Raw genomic sequence first — 21,216 nt, 5'->3', positions numbered from 1 at the left:
ACTACCATGGAAGGGGCTCCATCTGTACAAATGCCTACACACGACTTCCATGTTAACTGCCATTTATCAAGATAGCTATTCAAATTGTTAAAAACGTCCTCACCTTTTGTAGACACGCTTAATTCTTTGCAAAAAAGAAACTGATTTATTATTTGATCTTCATTAATAAAACGGACGAATGCTAAGAGTTGCGCCTTATTGGTAATGTCTGTTGACTCATCAACTTGCAATGCAAAATTGAATACTGAAGTTTATTACTGCATACATTTTTCTCGATATCAGAAGACATTTCTATAATACGCCTGTGAACTGTATCGTTGGAAAGAAGAATCTTGCTTATTTTCATTGCTGCTTCATTTCCTAGCATTGTCATGACCATTTTTTTGCATGCAGGCAAAATAAGTGACTCGCCTAAAGTATGATCTTTCATATTTTTTGCTATCAGTTCTGAGACTTGATAAGAAGCGATCTGAGCTTTATCAGAAACAGTAATTAGACTTTTAAAAGAATTTGCCGCTTTTGTTTGCTGTTCAGGCAATCTCTTGAAAAAACTTACAGATTTATCTTGTAAATTAGAGTGTATAGTTTTAAAATGTTTACTCAATTTACTAGGAAGCAATGATTCATTTGCCATTTTACATCCACATACTAAACATAGCGGCAAAGGATGATCTTCACTTCCGGTCCAAGTGAAACCAAAGCTTAAATAACCTTCATTATATTTGCGAGTAGGCCGCGATTTTGCTTTCTTACTTGCACTTAACTTTTGCTCACTTCCAGAATCTGATTCTTCAATATCACGCTTCTTTTTGAGAAATCTATCCATTTTATTTGGGTGTATTTATCTGAAAATAAGTAATATGCACATAATATCCACTTCCAACACTTTTAAAATAAGTAATATACACAACAAGAATAAACCATATTCTTGTTCTCTTTTGCAAGAAAAACCGCTGTTAATTAACATAATAATGATGTGTTGATAAAAAGAACGGTATATCCGTAATGAAAATGAAAATGTATAATAGAGTAACTATATTTATTTTTATATCTGGACACATATTTCTCTGGAATACCACAGGGCGCACCCGGAAATCTTTTAGGGTGCACCCGGAAATCTTTTAGGGTGCACCAGTGCGCCCTGGTGCACCCTTTGAGAACCACTGGAATAGAAGCATGCAAGTCAAGATCAATGGTACTACTTCATTCCAGGGGCATATCGTGGCCGGAGTACCGCAGGGATCACTGCTGGCTCCATTGCTATTCTCTATATACATGACAGACATTCTACACAACCCAATGCCATTCATGATGGCCCTATATACGGATGATGCAGCATTATTAGCCAGATCTCTCCGGCCACACCTCATTACTAAAATGCTTCAAGAAAACCTAAAGTTAGAGAAATTGTTCTCTAAATGGAGACTACAAGTGAATCTCCAAAAAAAGCTCAGCCATTCTCTTCACGAAAAGATCGATATCTCCTGCAGGAGACGTCTTACTATTCAATACTGAAATTCCCTGGTAGACAGAAACAAAATACTTTGGTCAACACATCAAGACTGCATGCGCAAATGCATCTAAAGCCATCGCCCAGATCTACTCCCTAATTAACAGGAACAGCAAGCTAAACATCAGAATCAAATTGCTTTTATCCCAGGTGCTGATTCGTCCAATTGTCACTTACGCTTCTCCAGCCTGGAGCCATACCTCCAACACACATATCCTCAAACTGCAGCTTATACAAAACAAGTGCCTGAGAATGATTCTAAAAGCTCCATTCGTCAGAAACAATCTACTTCATTGAGATACAAATATTCCTTCTATCTTCTCTTTCCTACAATCTTTAGCACCAAAGTTTTTCCTAAAAACGTCCATACACGCCAGCGATCTATTTCGGCAAGCTGTAGCCTACTAGGAAACGGATATATATTCAAACTTAAAGGACCGAAAGCCATTTTAACTTCCTGTAGCGATGCATAATCTCCATGCCCATTCAGGGCGCACAAACTGCTCATAAACATTTACCCTCAGCGTAGCCGTAACAGATAGTATGGAATATGAAAAGCATCTTGCTTCATCCCTAAAGCCATTAATGTCAATTGTTTTTATATAAAGATTTTCTTTATTTCTCAAATATCTAAACATTTGCTTCATTTATCATATTTAATAAATGACGAATATGGATTTTGGGTAAATTTTAATTATTATTAGCTGAGAAGAGGTAAATAACTTTATGTTAAATAATCTGGAAAGTCAAGCCAGAGAGTCAAACGTGGAATATTTTCAAGCCACTGTATGTATCCAATAAAAAGGTTGGTGAGCGTTTCTTGATTTTGTATATAAAATGCCTTTTGTTTTATTTTCTTGGTTTAAGGCTCTCCTCGGTGATATGTTGATCCAAAGTACCACCGAATGGAATTCAGTTAGTGTGTGTGTGTGTGTATCATAATGCATTAAAAAACATATAAACCTTTCCTAAGAATATATAATTTGTTAATCGTACACATATAAAAGTGAGCAATTTTTGAGTTTTCTTAGATAAACGATTAATAATTTTATTTAACTTTAAAAATAAATGAAAATATTATAAATTTAATAATATCTGAATAATTTAATTTTATCTGAATAATCTTTAATGAATTAAAATTAATCAATAAACCAATATTTATTCTAAACTCTTTAATTATAAAGTGCTATGTGTGAATAATGTTGCGCATACTGTATACTGTATTTGCTTGGCTAAGTAAGCATAGATTTCTACCAGATCATTAATGTTGTGATGGGATGGTCGATTCATGTTCAATCAGATAACTTACCTTCTTTTGAAGAGCTGTCATAAATGTTCTTTATCCTATACGGGATTCGAACCCAGTACTTTACAGTTAAATGACATCGCCTCTTCTCTTTATCTCTCATTCAAATCTTTTTTGAAGAATTAGGATATTGGCACAATCATGTAGCTTGACATCTACAAACAATTGAATATCTCCCTGCAGTCAATGGACAATATCGTTGATTTCATAGCATTCAGTCCTGTGGGGAGCGTTGCGATTTAAATATTAACCTGTTGTTTGACAACCTGTCAAATGTTTTGCAAAATACAGAAAAACACTTCTCTCATCATCGGTGATCTTCACAAACACACATGGTATTAGAAATCCCAAGCGATTCTTGTCTTTGAATGACTTGAGACCACTGGGTTGGAGGAATCCTGAATAATCCATTCTCCATTATATGAAATATAATAGAGAATGTGTGTGTGTGTGTGTGTGTGTGTGTGTGTGTGTGTGTGTGTGTGTGTGTGTGTGTGTGTGTGTGTGTGTGTGTGTGTGTGTGTGTGTGTGTGTGTGTGTGTGTGTGTGTGTGTGTGTGTGTGTGTGTGTGTGTTGGTCCTGAGTTCTACCTAGATACAATTAAATCAGATTTGAGATTTCTTTGAAAATGTGTAAGATCATCTCAAATTTGATTTTAAAGGTTTTTATTAATGGAAAAAATTGCACAAAGGATTTGAACAAAATAAAAATAATTAATTAGATTTGTTCTACAGACCAAAAGGTGCTCTTTTCTTTAAGACACTTGTAGTCTTCAAAGAAGCACAATGTATGGTGGTCGTATGAAGTCAGGAGAATGTCGCCATCCAAAATCACAATGGGTATACAATTAGATCAACATATCACCTAATTTTAAGTACACAGAACATGATTTTCATGCAGGCTCCTCAAAGTGTGAAAAAGAGCTAGATATGTTTAATCAGATGGTTTAAATATTTTATTATCCTACATCGCTATGGTGTCAGCCATACATTTAATTTTCTTTGAAATACTCAAGTATGTCTTGTGATTGACAGCACTTCTTGCAAAGTAGTCAGGAATATAGAGGGTATTCTTGAATTCATCAAGAATACCCACACAGAAGGTGTATTTTTGACGAATTCAAGAGTGTAAATGTGATTACTTGGATTGCTGAATGTGTCAACGAACACTTTCAGTTCTTCTAATTAGAATTCGAAATCTTCAAAGCCGTCAAAAAAATTCGTGCTCTAGAACAGCGCTTCCCAAACTGTTTTCCGCTGAAAGTCAAGAAGTGTTCTGTGAAAAATTATCCAAATGAATGAGTCTGGAATGGTTTTAAATGCTGCGACAAGTTCAAACATGTTTGAAAATCGGGCGCTCCTCATTTTGCGTGTAGATTGTGCTATTAAGGCCAGCGCACGCTGGCCTTGACTCATCCACTGGCTGACAGTCGCCCGCGGTTGTCGACACCTCCGAGCGCGAGTGAAGTATGGAGGTATCTATTCTAGGAAGCGTGCGGTCACAACAAGGACAATGCGATGCGATGCGGCCCGGCACGCCTATTCTGCGATGAAATGCGATACGATGCAGCCTGCTGCGGCGATAGTGTGCGCTTAGCTTTATATTGAATGCGAGACTGATGATACTCGACTCTAATCAAGATGTTCCGTTAAAATTTCAGGATTTCTGAAGTGCTCTATCGTAGGAAAAGTTACAGAAACCCTGATCTAGAAGATGTAAGATAAATGTCTGGTAAGCCAAATATTACTTCATTTTTCATAAATAAGTTATTAAATTCAGATCCTTATTTTCAATTAAATGAAATTCATTTTACTTAAAATAAGCTATAATATTTTTTTTAGAAAGGATTATTCATACGTTGTCAATGACCAAGAGAGTGTGTCGATTTATTGATCGATTCAATTATGCCTATTCAATGTAAATTCGCCCAAAGGCAAACTGTGTGTGTGTGTGTGTGTGTGTGTGTGTGTGTGTGTGTGTGTGTGTGTGTGTGTGTGTGTGTGTGTGTGTGTGTGTGTGTGTGTGTGTGTGTGTGTGTGTGTGTGTGTGTGTGTGTGTGTGTGTGTGTGTGTGTGTGTGTGTGTGTGTGTGTGTGTGTGTGTGTGTGTGTGTGTGTTTCTTTCCATACTATATTCCATACTCTAGTTGAGAAACTTTTAAGTGAACTTGGAATTTTATGCCATGATAAGAAGAAGAAATGTAATAAAATAAATAGTAATAAAAAATAAAATAAAATAGAAGGAAGAACTCAACATCAGAACGCAGCTGGCCGGACTGATGTGGACAGCATACTACGTTGTGCTGGCAAGGATGATCAGGATCTCAAAGACAAGGTTTATCAGGATGATCCCGATAAACCTTGTCTTTGAGAAATCTCCATATATATATATATATATATATATATATCCCAAGTCAGAGAGGGTCAGATCAGATGAACGAGGTGATCATGCAATGGGAAACGCAAGGTTGATTATTCTCTTCCATGGAATGTTCTCGAAGAACCTCCTCTACGGATCGACCGATGTGAGGAGGGGCCCCATCCCCCATCGTGCATGAAAATGACTGAATCCATGCACAGGTGCTGTTGTAACTGTGACACAACAAAATTGTTTATCATATCGCGATATCTCTCGGCAGTAACTGACCAGGTCGCAGGACCCAACTGGCGAAAGTCCTCAAAGAATGTCAAGTAACTTTGGGTGAATGCAAAAGAATTTGATGGATTCTATGCGGATTTTGCGTACCTTCCGCAATTGTGGGTATTCACAACTCCGTTCAGGTGAGCCTCATCTCTCCACAAAGTCATCCACTGATACGCAGCGTTCAACTCTGCTCGTGGACATGAACGTCACTACACTTGACTGGTCTCCACAGAGTCCATATTTCAACCCTACTGAACATCTGTGGGATGAATTGGAGCGTCGGCGAATCAAGAGACGTCACCCCACATCAGTGCAGGACCTCATTACGTGCCTACAGGAAGAATGATCCAAAATTCCCAATGGTCGCTACCGTGGGCTTGTGGAAAGTACGACCTGTAGGATTGCTACAGTCGTCTCAGCGAAAGGAGGCTCTACATCTTATTAAGGCGGACGGCATGACTTGTTCCTCACACTATGGTGTTTGTTAGAAAATTAACGTCCGTGATCATGGCTGTAGTATTAGCGATGAAAGAAATCGAACAAAATATAACTGTATACAGTATAAGGATTTTTCCTTAAAGGCAGAAAATCATCTTGCTTTCATCGTATCATAATAATGTAACATATTGAAGAACACTGAAGAATTTATTATCATTGCCACCTATTCTATCCCATTTGTCAAGAAGGATACAACCAATAAGGCAAAAACTGGTTTAATTTAACATGTACACGTCTACATTATTTTCTTTTCTATATTTGTCATATTATTTATTTAAAGGTGTTAATAGGTTGCTCTCTTTAAAAAGCAAAAATTCCAGTTATTTAATTTCTAGATATCATTTTCTTTAATATTTTATTGTATTAATGAAATGGATATAAGCGAATTCATGTATATGTGCGATAAAACTTACGATACAAAATAAAGTTATTTTAAACACAAACAATATATATATATATATATTTGATTGTTTTAGTGATCTGAAGACATCCTTAGACATCGTGGTTAAACATCTTTTTTTTTCTTTTCTTTTTTTTTTTTTTTGCGAAAAATAAGAGAGCATTCGATATCATCTATTTGCTGTGCTGTAGTGTTTGTGGTACTAATACTACAGCAGCATCAAGAGTAGCGGAAAGAAAGACAATGCCAGGATGTTGCATTTCTGTTTAGATTATTTTGAGATGGATATTTATAAGTTCCTTCTTAATGGTATCTTCACTTTGACGAGATAAGGAGGCTTGCGCGCACCAATGACCTCAAGAGCTATGCCAGCGGTAGCTAAACTACCGGCAGGGTCTCCCCTAGCTGGACAGGTCGAGAGGTAGGGGCCAGAGAGATACCCTGATCCTCCAGGTTGGAAGTTTTGCTAGCATAAGGCTGGTTACCTTACCAAGTAAAAATTTCTACAACTCAGACGCTTGAACTGGAAAATTCATCGACTGAAACAGCGGAAAACTACCAAAAAAGAACAAAGGGTAAACGATAGGAATCTTGGACATTTTAAAAGGACATCCCACATGGAATATGCGAAGCATAACAACAAAGGAATTATAATTAGTAAAATAACTAAAAACTAAAAATATTAATATAGCCGTGATAACAGAAACAAAAAAGAAATTAAAGAGAACAAAAGATAGACGGTTTTACTATGCTATATAGTGGAGTGGACCAACATATCAGAGCTTCTAGTGATATGGCCATTTTAATCGATACTAAATGAAAAATATAATACAATTTTGTAAACGATCGAATTATACCAGTTAAATTAAAAACAAATAGAAGCTAATTAAATATCATAGGAATATATGCCTTTGAAGAAGGTAAAAAAAGTGGATTCCGGATAATTGTATGAGGAACTACAAAAACAATTAAATAAACAATGTTTTATGAAATAATTAATAAAAATGACTATTTATTAATAGCAGGAGATCTTAATGCCAGAGTTGGAAATAATCCAATCCCAAATGTCTTAGGAAAATATGGAGAACTTTGCATGCATAACAATGGTCAAGAACTATTAGACTTCTGTACTTTCAAACGTATTGGTTAATTTTAAAATAACCAATGCTTTTTTTTCAAAAAAAATATAAATAAATATACTTGGAATGGCAGAGGATCAAGATCTGTGATTGAATATGTCATTACTAATCAGAAACTAGCTCGACAGTAAGAGATGTGCATGGTTACAGAGGAAGTGAAATTTTTTCGGATCATTATTTAGTAGAAATACTAAATAATGATCTGAAATAAAAATACTAAAATGGAAATACTAGAAAAATGGAGAAAGGAAATAAATAAGAAAAAAAGAAACAAGAAACAGATCAGAACAAGTATATCTATTACAAGAAGAAATCATTAGAATGCTATATGAATCACGATTAACAGATTACCTAAAAGAAGCCCAAATCAGTGAAGATGTAGAAGAAGTAGGATGGAAAACTTTAAGAAAGTAAGCCATAATGAGCATTCTCTGAAGTACTTGGAAAGAAAAATAAAATATTAAAAAAAAACATTAAAAATCTGAAACGCAGATATAGAAAATGCAATAATAGAAAAACAAATGGCATACAAAACACTCCTTCAAAAACATACAAAGGAAACAGAAAAAATATACAAAAACAAAAGAAATAAGACTAAAGCTAAAACTGAACTGATGTAGAACAAATAAAATTGGAAGAACTAAAAGAAGCAATAAAGTGTCAAAATATAGAAAATCAATAACTCTTAGTAAGGGAATACCCTGAGTAGACATATAAATACAAAATTAATGACGGAAAATCTCAGGCGAAAATTATGCTATTAAAAAAATCTTATTAGATGACAGAGCTTTGGAAATATGGTGGAGAATTTACATCAGAGATTATTAAAATTATAAATAATTGTTGGAAGAAATGTGAGGTTCCATCAGATTGGTTAAAAGTGAAGATTATATCTATATTTAAGAAAGGAGGCAGAGATGATTGTGGAAATTATAGAGGAATAAGTTTATTAAATACAGGTTACAAAATTTACAGTAAAATCTTGAATAAAACTTATTATAAATATTATAGACTTATAGACCTATTATATAGGCCCTATTATATTAGACCTAATAAATATTATAGACGTATTATAAATTATTATAGACTTATAAATATTGCAAACAATCTACTCTCAGAAGAACAAAATGGTTTCCGACACGGAAGATCATGTACAGACAATATTTATGTGCTAAAACAAATTATTGCCAAAAGACGAGAATTTAGTTTAGAGACTCGTAGGGTTTTTATAGATTACGAGAAAGCTGTTGATAAAATACTCAGAGAAAAACTATGGAATATAATTAAAAAACAAGGATATCCAGTACATTTGCTACAAGCTATACAAAGTTTATATAAAGATACAAAAATGCAGTACAGACAGGTATAGATTGACAGAAGAGATTGAAATAAATCAGGGTGTCAAACAGAAATATAACTTATCTCCAACTCTATTGAACACACACACACACACACACACACACACACACACACACACACACACACACACACACACACACACACACACACACACACACACACACACTGATCAAATTCAATGATTCACAAAAAAAAGCAAAAATTATGAAATTTAAAGGTCGAGATCACATGAAATTAAAAATTGTCATAGAAGGTAAAATAATAGTACAAATGACATAGTTTATGTCATGGTGACATAGTTAAGCTCTTGTTTTTATTCCGGCAAAAACAAACTTGCCGAAGAACACACACAGACACACACACACACTCAATTAAGAAACATAATCTGCTGGTATTTATGCCCTCATTTGCTTCTACATGTTGCTAAACAGTCAATTTAGGGGGATCAGATAATGTGACTGTTTACGGAAAATAAATTTTGATTTAGATAACAAAGTGTGCGTGTTTTCAAATTTAAATGTACATGGAAAAGAAAGTTGAATAAATATTTCTAAACGTAGCTAAAACCATCTTCTTATATTTTTCTTCAAGAATATATTGTTGCAAACAAAGGATTAGATAAGGAACAAGAGAAAAGAATAGAGTAGCGAATTTTCTTTCCAAAGCTTAAGACTTCATTCCTAAGAATTGTTTTGACGAAGCAATCACAAAAGAAGATATTCAAGTAATAATAGATACAGCAAGAATTAAAAATACCGCAAAATATCTGTCCATGGATTCGCTATCCGTGGTCAAGTCTGGTCCGAAAATATTAAACGGAAAATTCCAGAAATAAATAATTTATAATTACATCGGCAAAGTGGATATTCGATCCAACATTATTTCAAAGCCGAATGTTTGTAGAAACTACGTGGTAGAAGATTGTTGGACTTCACAGTTCTCCATGCCTTGCTCTAACAATGAAGAGGAGCTTGTTGGTTTGGAGAGCGAGTATACTAATCACTCGACCAAACAGTTAGGCGCCTTATACTTCTTAAATGTGCGTATTCTCCGTCAAGTTTATCTGTTTAGTTGAAGTATAAACCCACGTTTCTATATGAGGTGGAAGGAGTCCTGGCCTTCCACATGGCCAACACCCGCATAACTCGGACTGCAAAACAATGAATGGGACATTTGTGAGCTACTATGAAGTGTCGTATATATTATTATTATGAATATTATCGCATAATAATAATACAATAATACAATTTTATTTCATTTTTTCTTAAATTTTTTACTATAATATACAACTCTAATAAATACACCTCTATTTATTTAATAGACATTTTTATAAAAAAATATTTTCTTTTATTTCTTTCAATTTTCACGGCCGATGAGGTGTTACCATTTTTTTGAAATCAAGCTTGACATTCCTTATTACAGAACTCAAGTATCATATTAGGAAGACGAGGCAGAGGGAAATATTGACCCCAACGGAAGTCATATAACATTATTATTGATACGCTTTCTCATTCCCTTGTTAACTTCATCATTTGGGAAAAAGCTGTTTTAGGCATTCCATGCTTTGTAGAACAGTGGTGCAACCCAGCCATCATGCAAATTACCTCAAGATTCAGTTTGTTCTTCCGTTCATTTGAATATCAGCAGTGCTTTTCTTCTATTGAATTCACGTTCCTCTATCCCCTTAACGAAGTGGGAATTCAAAGCGAATATGGACTGTGACGGAAAACTCAAAGACCCAAAAAGGAGGTCTTTCCCAGGCGCCGAATTTTCAGCCCTCTTTTTCTCTTTGTATTTCACTTGGTGCATACAAAGGGATTTCGTGGTGGGAAGATTGGCTCAAGTTCCTAATGTATACGTTCATTGTGTACATCTCTCAGATTTAATTTACAAAAAAGAAAAAAAATAGATTCACATATATGGTGATAAGAAATATAGTACCAAATTAATCTCTTAATGTCTGCAATGTTGAATTGTTTTCTGACAACCTTTTGTATTAACTATAGATGCTAAACTGAGTCTTAGAAGTATAAAATAGTGATATTTGTCTAGGAAAAAAAGCTATCGTTTATAATAAGAAAAAGAAGAAAGATATTCTCCATTGCAGAGAGCTTGCTCCACCTTTTCACGAGTCACCTTGCTAACACTCAACTTAAAAGGATACGATTGCTGACTTATATTCAACATCAATAAATTTTATTTATATTCTTTTTCTATTCAAGTATTTTGTTCCTTTGAATTAGATACATTGTTTGAAAACTGGAAATCTCGAGTCTCTTCAGATGACACATGGAAACTTGAAATACCTGCAGTAACTCGAGTGTGCCCAAAGCTGAGATTCAACTCAAGTCCCAAAGGATTACGAAAAGTCTTAAAATAGCTGATGAGTTCATCCAAAAAAAGAATCATTGAATGGAGAGAAGTCTAAAGTTTTGATAAGTCACGTGATGTTCATAAAGAACTTCTAAAATCGCTTATTTCATTAAAATGTAATAACCGAATACATAGCTTATGATAAATTACCATTATCTCAGAAAACTGTCGTGTGTCTGACAGGACTTGCTATTATTGGATGTAAAGTTCTGAAATAACTTAGCCAATGGGAAATTGGCCATGTGCAAATAAAAGACGTTTCAAAAATGAGGATTACAAACAGGTAATCTGGCTAATCCTTATGTTTTCTGTAATCTTTTCTTGCAGGTTGTGTTGTTTATAAAAAAAGATTCTGAATTTCTATCCATTCAAAATAATCCTGACACAGGAGTTGAACTCGCATGCAATCCAACAAATTCCTTTGCATTCACGCAAAGTTACTGTCTGGCGCGGGCTTACAGCTTCGTTTATCATTGGACCGTTCTTCTTTAAGGACATTCGCCAGTCCGATCCTGTGAACTGACCTCCTCAGTTACTGCCGAGAGATATCGCGATATGATAAACAATTTTGTTGTGTCTCAGTTACAGCAGCACCTGTGCATGGATTCAGTTATTTTCATGCCGGATGGAGCCCCCTCCATACATCGGTCGATCCGTACAAGAGGTTTATTGAGACCATTTCACGGAAGCCAGAGTAATCAGCTGAACCTCACCCACTGCATGGTCGCCTATGTTGGGCTCTGTGGAGGCCAGTCAAGTGTGGTGACGTTCATGTCCTCAAACCACGCAGTTATAGCAACAGCGTGGACAGATCCTTTCGGAGTTCAATGTTCGTGGCACCATAAACAGAGGTCCAAGGCCAAACCAGGTCCAAGGCCAATTCATGGCCTACTCCACAACGGCTACTGCAGTTGTGGAGTAGGCCATGAATAACTGACTTGGTTCCTGCAGTGCACGTACTGTATCAAGACACATGGATGCGCCTTGCACAACTGCCTGGAAAAATTATACGGAAGATTCTGCATTTCTATCCATTCAAGATAACAGCGACACAGGATTTGAGAACCGCTGGACTTTGAACGTCGACTGACATTCGCTTTAAAACGTTTCTTGATCGAGCGGAGTTGGACGCTGCGTAGCCGTGGATGATTTTGTGGGGAGATGGGGGTTCATCTGAACGTAGTTGTGAATAACCACTATTGCTGGGTATGGGCTACGCAAAACTCGTATGTATGCAATCCAACATATTCCTTTGCATTTCCCCAAAGTTACTATCTGGTGAGGGTATACAGCTTCGTATGTCATCGGACCATTCTTTTTTTGAAGACATTCGCCAGTCGAGTCCAATGGCCTGCTCAGTTACTGAAGAGAAGTTTCGCGATATGAAAAACAATTTTGTTCTGTGACATTTACAGCAGCACCTGTGGATAGATTCAGTCATTTTATTGCAGGACGGGCCACCCCCTCCACACATCGGTCAATCCGTACTAGAGTGATCAGCCGTGCGTTTCCCACCACATGGCTGCCTCGTTCACCTGATCTACCCTCGTGACTTCTGTTTCTGGGGGGATTTCTCAAAGACAAGGTTTATCGGGATCACCCTGATAACTTTCCAGCACTGAAAGACAGCATAACTGAGTATGTGCACAACATCAGTCCCGAAAACAGCTGCTTTCTGCCGTTGACCACACTCTGCAAAGGATGCAGTTTGTGACATTCTGGGAAGGGCAGCACGTGGAACAGTACACCCGTGAATGCATAATGTAATGAAAGCGAATAAAAATGTTTTATTTATGTTTGTTTTCTGCTTCTTACACACAGGAAAGTTATTTCATACAGCGCCCCTGATGGTGAATTTTGGAACTTTTTCCCACATGACGCACAATGTATTACTGCAAAGTTTCTCAGGATTTGGATCTTCGGATCTGCACAGCTAACTTTTCTTCATACTCTGATTTAGCTTTCCGTATGACATTTGTACGTTTTCTGGAGTGCAATTTATATATTTTAACTCCTCTCATCGTTATCCCACGGTATTCCTTTCACATCACCTTCGTCTCATGGATCTTGCTTAAGGATGCACATCCATTTCGCTCCCACCCTTTTGTTCTTTGAACTTTCTAGAAACGAATTTAGATTAAGAATCATTTCAATTTTTCAATCATTCGATACCGAACAGAGTTTGATTAAAATATACTTCCCAGATCAGTAGGGCATGATTACTGTTACCTTATCCTTAATGCATAACGTCGTTCTCAGCAACTGAGACGTCAAGTCCGTAGCAACACTCTACCATATACGGCGGGGTGTGCTACAGCCCCCTGAAGATTAAAAGATGAAATATATTTCGCATCTTAGTTTTCATTTCAAACCAGATGGTCTCAAACTCATTGTTGCGAATTTCTTCCCTAAATGGACCCAAACCATCTATTATTAGTAACACATGTTGCATATGTTCACAAGAAAACATGGTGATGAAGAGTCTCTACATCTACACCTGTGAAATATTAATGCTAAGAAAGACCGTAAGTTAAATTTTTCCCGAGATATCAATCTTATGTTGTGATTTCAGTATTGGTAAATGAAATAAAAAGTTATTTTTTGGAAGAAATGTGACCTGATATTGATTTCCTATCATGCAATTCATATGATCATTTGATCTCACTTATAATAAGGCAGATAGATCTGCAGGTAATATTGTAGGAGTATGGCTGTTTACGGGATGTTTAATTGATAAATGGGTTTCATCGTCCGCTGTTGTAAAAACAATCTTGCTTATTGGACGTTTAATGTGGCTTGAAAAATGTTCATATTTCAATCTGCGACAGAGAATTCGAATTATATAACTGTTATTCCGATCACAGAGCTGATGCGATCTAAATATACAACCTTTTGTGTGGAGGATTGTTACAAAAATAACTGAAGTAAGTTAACTGTTGCTTCAAATACTGCAGCATTAATTGTAAAATGTATGACCAATCGATTACTACTAGTGATGTGCTGCCAGAGAGAAAGGTGGCAACCCTTTTGCAATAGTTTTGCAATGCAATGACAGACAGTAATAGGGGGAACTTCATAAACATTGAGCCACATTGGATCTCTTTGGCATTATTATCCTGTTAGGAATAAGCCGACTTTCTCCTAAAATTTTCCATCTAGCTATCAAAATTAGGTGACATAAGCAGCAAGATCTCCTGTCTATCGGCAGTGCAAAAATCTATATTGGCAATCTTAGTAATTCGTTTTTTTCTATGAGGAGTTAAGTTTCATTTTTAACAGATTCCTTCATTACTTTGAGATGGTGGAACAGAGAGCAACAACGTGGAAATTTAATGGTAAAGATTTATCAGCATTTTTAGGAATAGACTGAATATCGACTAATTCCAAGCTACATGATAGATACCAGTGGAATAAAAGAGAATAAAAAGTCAAGATACACGAAGAGTCATGAGCGTGTCGGATGAGTGGAAAGCCAAACCAGCCTTCCAACACACACCATAATATCGATTGGGACAAAGCCTCACTGTCATATCTTGAAGAAAATTTTCTTCATCTTCGGATTAAATAATCCAACATCGTCATCTATTCACATGGCTCGTTTCACATACCTGATTTCAATTTTTCAACTAATTATTTTCAAATAATACTAGAAACAGTATCCTCTTGTCTACCGTGTTTCAACTGTTTATATCCGAATGGTTTCTTTCAGTATTTTTATGTTAATTTGTATTTTTCGCTGGTCATCTTTATGTTTATTCATCCCGAAGAAGCCAAAACTTGTCTGTGGGGAAACTAGTCGGTGTTTTTCTTTGTATGATTTTTTATTGTTGTACAGCGAGTTTATTTTCGGTTTAAGCCAATAGAGAGCCATCATATAAAAATTATATCAAGCAATACTTGGTCTTTATTTAAGTTGTAAGTCAGCAGTTAGAAATGAAGGTAATAGAAGAAGATGAATAGATGTAAACTCAGGTGTAAGACAAGGGTACACACTATCTCCACTCTTGTTCATCATCTATTTGGATCACATTATGAAGGAAAGTGGTATTAAACTGATATCAAAATTGGAGATGTTAATCTCAGCTCTTGATTTATGCAGAATGTGCTCCTAAACAGATCTGGTGCAACTATCCAGGATTCTCTAACTAAATTACATACGATCTACAATAAATTTGGTATGAAAATCAGCAATAAAAAGACTGAAACTATGAAAATAGGAAGGAACAAAAATCTTCAGCTACATTGTGAATGGAGATCCTATAGAACAAGTAAAACATTTCCCTACCTAGGCACTGATTTTAGTGAAGATAGTAAATTAAATATGGTAATATTTAATTTACAGACACAGAATAAGCAAAGCTGGTAAAGAGTGTAGCTAGCTGAATAAATTATATGAAATATGAGAGAAATTAAGGTTAGAAATAAAGAACTTGATGAGATATCAGAGACTACAGATATAACAGTTCTGAGAAAAAATTAGGGAGTGAAAAGATGACATCTATGGCAGAATTATGTTAAAATGAAGATGCCAGGAAGGAATTGACATTGTTTGCATTCAATAATGTATAATGTATGAGCAGGGCTAATCTACGATGGCCATGGAAAAGAAAAAGTTAGCAAAACAAGTTGTTTAGGCCGGAATGGCAGGAAAATGACCCAGATGAAGACTAAATCTACGTAAGTTGATTCATTAAGAAGTACTCTAGAAAACCGAAATATACGATCTGGCTATATTGGACTGCTGACAAGTAATAGGCTAATTTGGAGGAAAATTGCTGATAGGAGATTAGTAATAATGTAAAATGAAACATATAGTACTGTCATAATATCCTGAACACCCGTTGAGGGAATACATATCAGGAAATTAATGATGACATTAACAATTCTGATGCAGTGCAGAGAGTGTTTAAATGATAACTGGATTATGGAATACTCACTATGAAGAGAGATTGAGAATTTGTAGATTGCAGACACTAGCAAACAGGAGAAAGAGGGGTGATATGATTGAGACTTACAAACTTCTAAAAGGCATATAGGATTTCAATTGATGCCATTTTTCAATTTGTGGAGGGTAGGGAAAGGACAAGAGGGCATCCTTGGAAGCTGAGAATGAATGCCGCTAAGAAGAGGGAGAAGGCCCCCCCTTCTTAGCGGTCCCCTTCGAGGGTCCCTTCTTTTTCTCTTATAGGATGATGCATGATTGTAATGGATTGCCATTGGGTGTTGTGAGTGCAAGCAACGAGAATGAATTCAAGAATAAGTATGATAGCTGGTGTGTGTAGTATGTGGCCTCCCTCGATGAGTCCCTCACTCCTGAAGGTCTCTATTAATAATAATAATAATAATGGTGATATTTTTATTATTGTAACGATCAAATAAATCTAATTTATTATAAGATACCACCGCTTGAAAGATTTGTCATCTGACTGATTATCCAACTCACAAATTCTCATTATACACAAATCACTGACTCAGATTTTGCATATATTCTTTGAACATATTCTTTTCATCCCATCGGTAAAGCTGGCCTGGGTGGTGGCTGACAGAGTGAATAGCGTGCCCACTTTCCAACCAATCAGTTGTAGGCTCGAATCCCGCGCGTGTGTATGGATTTTTGTAAGTCTTTAGGAAGTAGATCAATTTCATAACTCGAGTGAGATCATCAAAATGCTTATGGGAGATCTGAAGTGGCTTAAAAATGTTCCTTATTTGTTCTTTAGATCAGGGAGTTCTGTATTATCTAACCCTTAGTCCACTCATGGTACTGATATGTGAAATACGTTTGTCAATTGCATCAATGATAGACTGGGGTAAAATGGATGGAATACTTGAAAGAAGAGAGGTGAAAAACGGATACGAAACTCTAAATTATTTACGTCATCTGTCTCCATGGCTGTTCGAGTCTTATTTTTTTTTATTATTTCACTTCCTTATGGATATATTGTTATCACCCTAATACAAAAATGGATCCAAATTTAAAGTAAAATAGTTTGGAGCCACATTTCTGCAAATAAACAATACCAAGGAATATTTGCAAATTTTATTGATATTATTTCCACCTTCAGTCCTTCTCTCCATTCCATTTCGTGTTTACATTGCTGTGTTTAAAAAAAAAAACCTCTGCGATAAGGCGTAACTTTCCTGCATAGTCTGTGTTATGTTCCGACTCATTTTTTCCAACTGAAGAGGTTCCCTTTTTTTTTCTATCTTTTTTTCTTACCCACTGCGATGGTGAAGGTCCACACTTTTGTAGAAAATTTCTTTTATTCTTAGGAGACAAAAAATAAATTCGGGTTCCCTTGACATCTGCCGTACTTCTTGAAAATCTTTCTCTTACAAAGGGAAAAAAAACGTAAAGAAACTTAAAAAAAAAAAACAGGAAACGAGTAATTGTGGTTGTGATTTCCCCAAATTTCCAAGCAAATGTATAGCTGTGTCGTCGCCAAGTCGCGCCGTGTTATATTTCTTTTTTTTTTCTATTTTTTTAAATGCGTTAGTTTTTATCAAATCCACCTGGCTAGAAAACGTCGATTTGTTCGCCTAATAAAAAACATTCTGTGATACGTTGTATCTAATGAAAAATTTAACTTATTATAAAAAGATAAAAATTGAAAAATAGTTTAAAAATCATTATATAAATAATGTAAAAATATAGAGATTCCTTTGAATTTAATAATTAGATTAAACCACCTTTTTTTTATTGTAATTAGATAAATAAAAGACTTACACTCAGGAAATCAATTGAAATTGAGAGTTCGGACGTGAGTTTTCACATCTGCTACAATTTTGCTACAATTCGTTCGTAAAAATTAAATTAAGTTGCGTTTTATGAGTCTTTTATTTTATACTGTACGTACTTATTTAATAATTAGAATAATGAAAGATGACATTTTATTAATTTAGTTTAATCGTTTTCGATATTTCTAATGAACGTTTCATATTTCATATTTTTTTCTAAACGATGAAAAATTAATAAATATAAAACTTTTAACAAATACTTTTTTCCTTCAAGAAAGTGAAATAGTACACTTCGGAAAAAAACGAATGTAACTGAAATGTTAACAAACTTAAGAAAAATCAAAGATTTTCATTTAGGCCATGGATCAGGCGGGGATGAATCAATCGACCGTGAGATGCGGTCGATTGGTTCATTAATGCCCTTGGGGGTAACGGATGGCAACAATGCAGTGCTGTACCAATAAAGTTTAACTGAGGTTCGGCTGAAAATGTTACCCCCTTGGGCGATGAGTTTTTGAGTTCGCTCTCTTGAGGTTTTTGTCTTAAGGGAGCAATTTGAGTCTCCGGGGAAAGTGTTCTCCGGCACGGCCCGATGAGGGGCTTTGTCGGTGAATTATTTTCTTCGAAATTTGAGCGGTTCTGCTCAGTGGTCGGGGAGCCCGTCACTGAGTGGAACCAACGCTGAGATTAAGACGGTCTTTCGCCCACTATGGAGTGGCCTAGAGATCGTCCGTATTTTTGAGATTTCACCTTTACTTACATAGTCGGTGATTGATTCGTTCAATCCAATACCCTTGGAGGGTAAAGGATGGCAATTCTGTAGCCAATGAAGTTCTAACTGAGGCTCGGCTATTGCTGTTACCCTCCTGCCATGATCAGAGCCTTAATTGCTCAATAACACCTTATCCCTACACTGCTCTCTACAGATAACGGGGAAGATGAAAAGCATTCTTGCTTCGCCCCTTTAAGCCAGTCCTTATAAGGACCATAGCACCAATGTAGCTAATGCATGTCGTACGAGGCGACTAAAATTGGTACCCTTGGAGGGTAATGCATGGCAATGCTGTAGCCAATGAAGTTCTAACTGAGGCTCGGCTATTGCTGTTACCCTCTTGCCATGATCAGAGCTTTATTTATAGCTCAATAGCACCTTCTCCTTACACTGACCTCTACAGACAACGGGAAATATGAAAAGCAATATTGCTTCGCCCCTTTAAGCCAGTCCTTATAAGGACCATGGATCAATCGACCGTGAGATGCGGTGATTGATTCATTCAATCCAATACCCTTGGAGGGTAATGGATGGCAATGCTGTAGCTAATGAAGTTCTAACTGAGGCTCGGCTATTGCTGTTACCCTCCTGCCATGATCAGAGCTTTAATTGCTCAATAACACTTTATCCATACACTGTCCTCTACAGATAATGGGGAAGATGAAAAGCATTCTTGCTTCGCTCCCTTTAAGCCAGTCCTTATAAGGACCATGGAAAAGAGGGGAGAATCGACCTTGATATGCGATGATTAATAATACCCTTGGAGGGTAATGGATGGCAATGCTGTAGCCAATGAAGTTCTAACTGAGGCTTGGCTATTGCTGTTACTCTCCTGCCATGATCAGAGCTTTAATAGCTTAATAACACCTTATCCCTACACAGTCCTCTACAGATAATGGGGAAGATGAAAAGCATTCTTGCTTCGCTCCCTTTAAGCCAGTCCTAATATATATATATATATATATATATACAGGGTGTTCGGGATAAATTTGACATATTTATAATTAATTATATTTTTCCGTAAGTTACATGTATTAACACACACTTCTCTTCATTTAAAAGTTTGGACCCTTCTTCATTCATATACAAGATGTCAGAAAGGATGGATAGCTGGTACCCACCTGAATCATGGAAGAGAATAACTTGTATCATGATGATTCGTGCCCGCCATCAAAATAAGGATATTACGACTGCTGCCCAATGCTCCCTGAATACAGTAAAAACAATCAGGCATGAACTAGAGACTTGCAATGGTGACTACGAGGATGTAGCAAGAAGAAAGATCCCTAGCAGACGATCTGATTGCGTTCGTACAGCAGAATTGCTCGCAAATCTGCAGGAACAGGTGTTGAAGAACCCTGGCATTGGAATTCTGGCTTTGTTCGTGGAGTTGCTAACTGTAGTCAAGCCCTGGATAACAAGGGTAGCCAATGGTAGGCCGTATGTATGGCAGCAGGATTCGGCCCCTTGCCACACCTCTGGGAAAAGTCAAAAATGGTTGTCTGAAAATTTCTACGACTTCACCAGTCCAAATGTTTGGCCTCCAAACTCCCCAGACCTTAACCCCATGGATTATTTTGTATGGGGCGCAGTTGAAAAAGACACCAATCGCACTTCCAGTAATACAAAAGCCCAGTTAATGGATAAAATTAAAACAGTTTTTGCGGCCCTTCCCAGGGAGACTGTAGCATCAGCTTGTTCGAGGTTCCGAAGCAGAATTGAAGCTGTGATCGATGCTAATGGTGGTTATTTTGAGTAAATCTTGTTGATAGTATTGTAATTAACTCTGCCTGTAATGTTTTTTTGTCAATTCATTAAATTTAATAGATACAAAGAAGATTTTCTTTTTCCTTACGAAACTGTCAAATTTATCCCGAACACCCTATATATATATATATATATATATATATAAGGACTCCTCACTTCCATGATCCTTACAGTCCTTATATATAAGGACTGTAAGGATCATGGAAGTGAGGAATCAATCGACCGTGAGATGCGGTGATTGATTCATTCAATCCTTGGATGGCAATGCTGTAGCTAATGAAGTTCTAACTGAGGCTTGGCTATTGCTGTTAACCTCCTGCCATGATCAGAGCTTTAATAGCTCAATAACACCTTATCCCTACACAGTCCTCTACAGATAACGGGGAAGATGAAAAGCATTCTTGCTTCGCTCTCTTTAAGCCAGTCCTTATAAGGACTATCATAGAAGTGGTAGCCAATGCCATGACGAGAGCTTATTACTAAAGTCTCATTACAAGATTGTTCTTATTCATCTCAGAGAATATACATAAATATTGTTGATCTCTAGAGTAGAATTTTTTTGTTTTAATTAAAAATCTTCAAGTGAGTTAAAAAGTTTGATGGGATTTGAAATTTGTATAAAAAGATTTATAATATAGTTTCCATTTATATATATAAATGTGGAAATGTCGATATATTTTTGGTGATGTAGAGGGTCTTAACGAAGTCTCCA

The sequence above is a fragment of the Typopeltis vanoorti genome, chromosome 14 (assembly GCF_054136105.1).
Source record: "Typopeltis vanoorti isolate ZY-2024b chromosome 14, IOZ_Tvanoo_1.0, whole genome shotgun sequence".
In the NCBI taxonomy this organism is placed as follows: domain Eukaryota; kingdom Metazoa; phylum Arthropoda; class Arachnida; order Uropygi; family Thelyphonidae; genus Typopeltis; species Typopeltis vanoorti.
The sequence above is the reverse complement of the archived record's forward strand: the minus strand, read 5'-3'. Positions refer to the sequence as shown.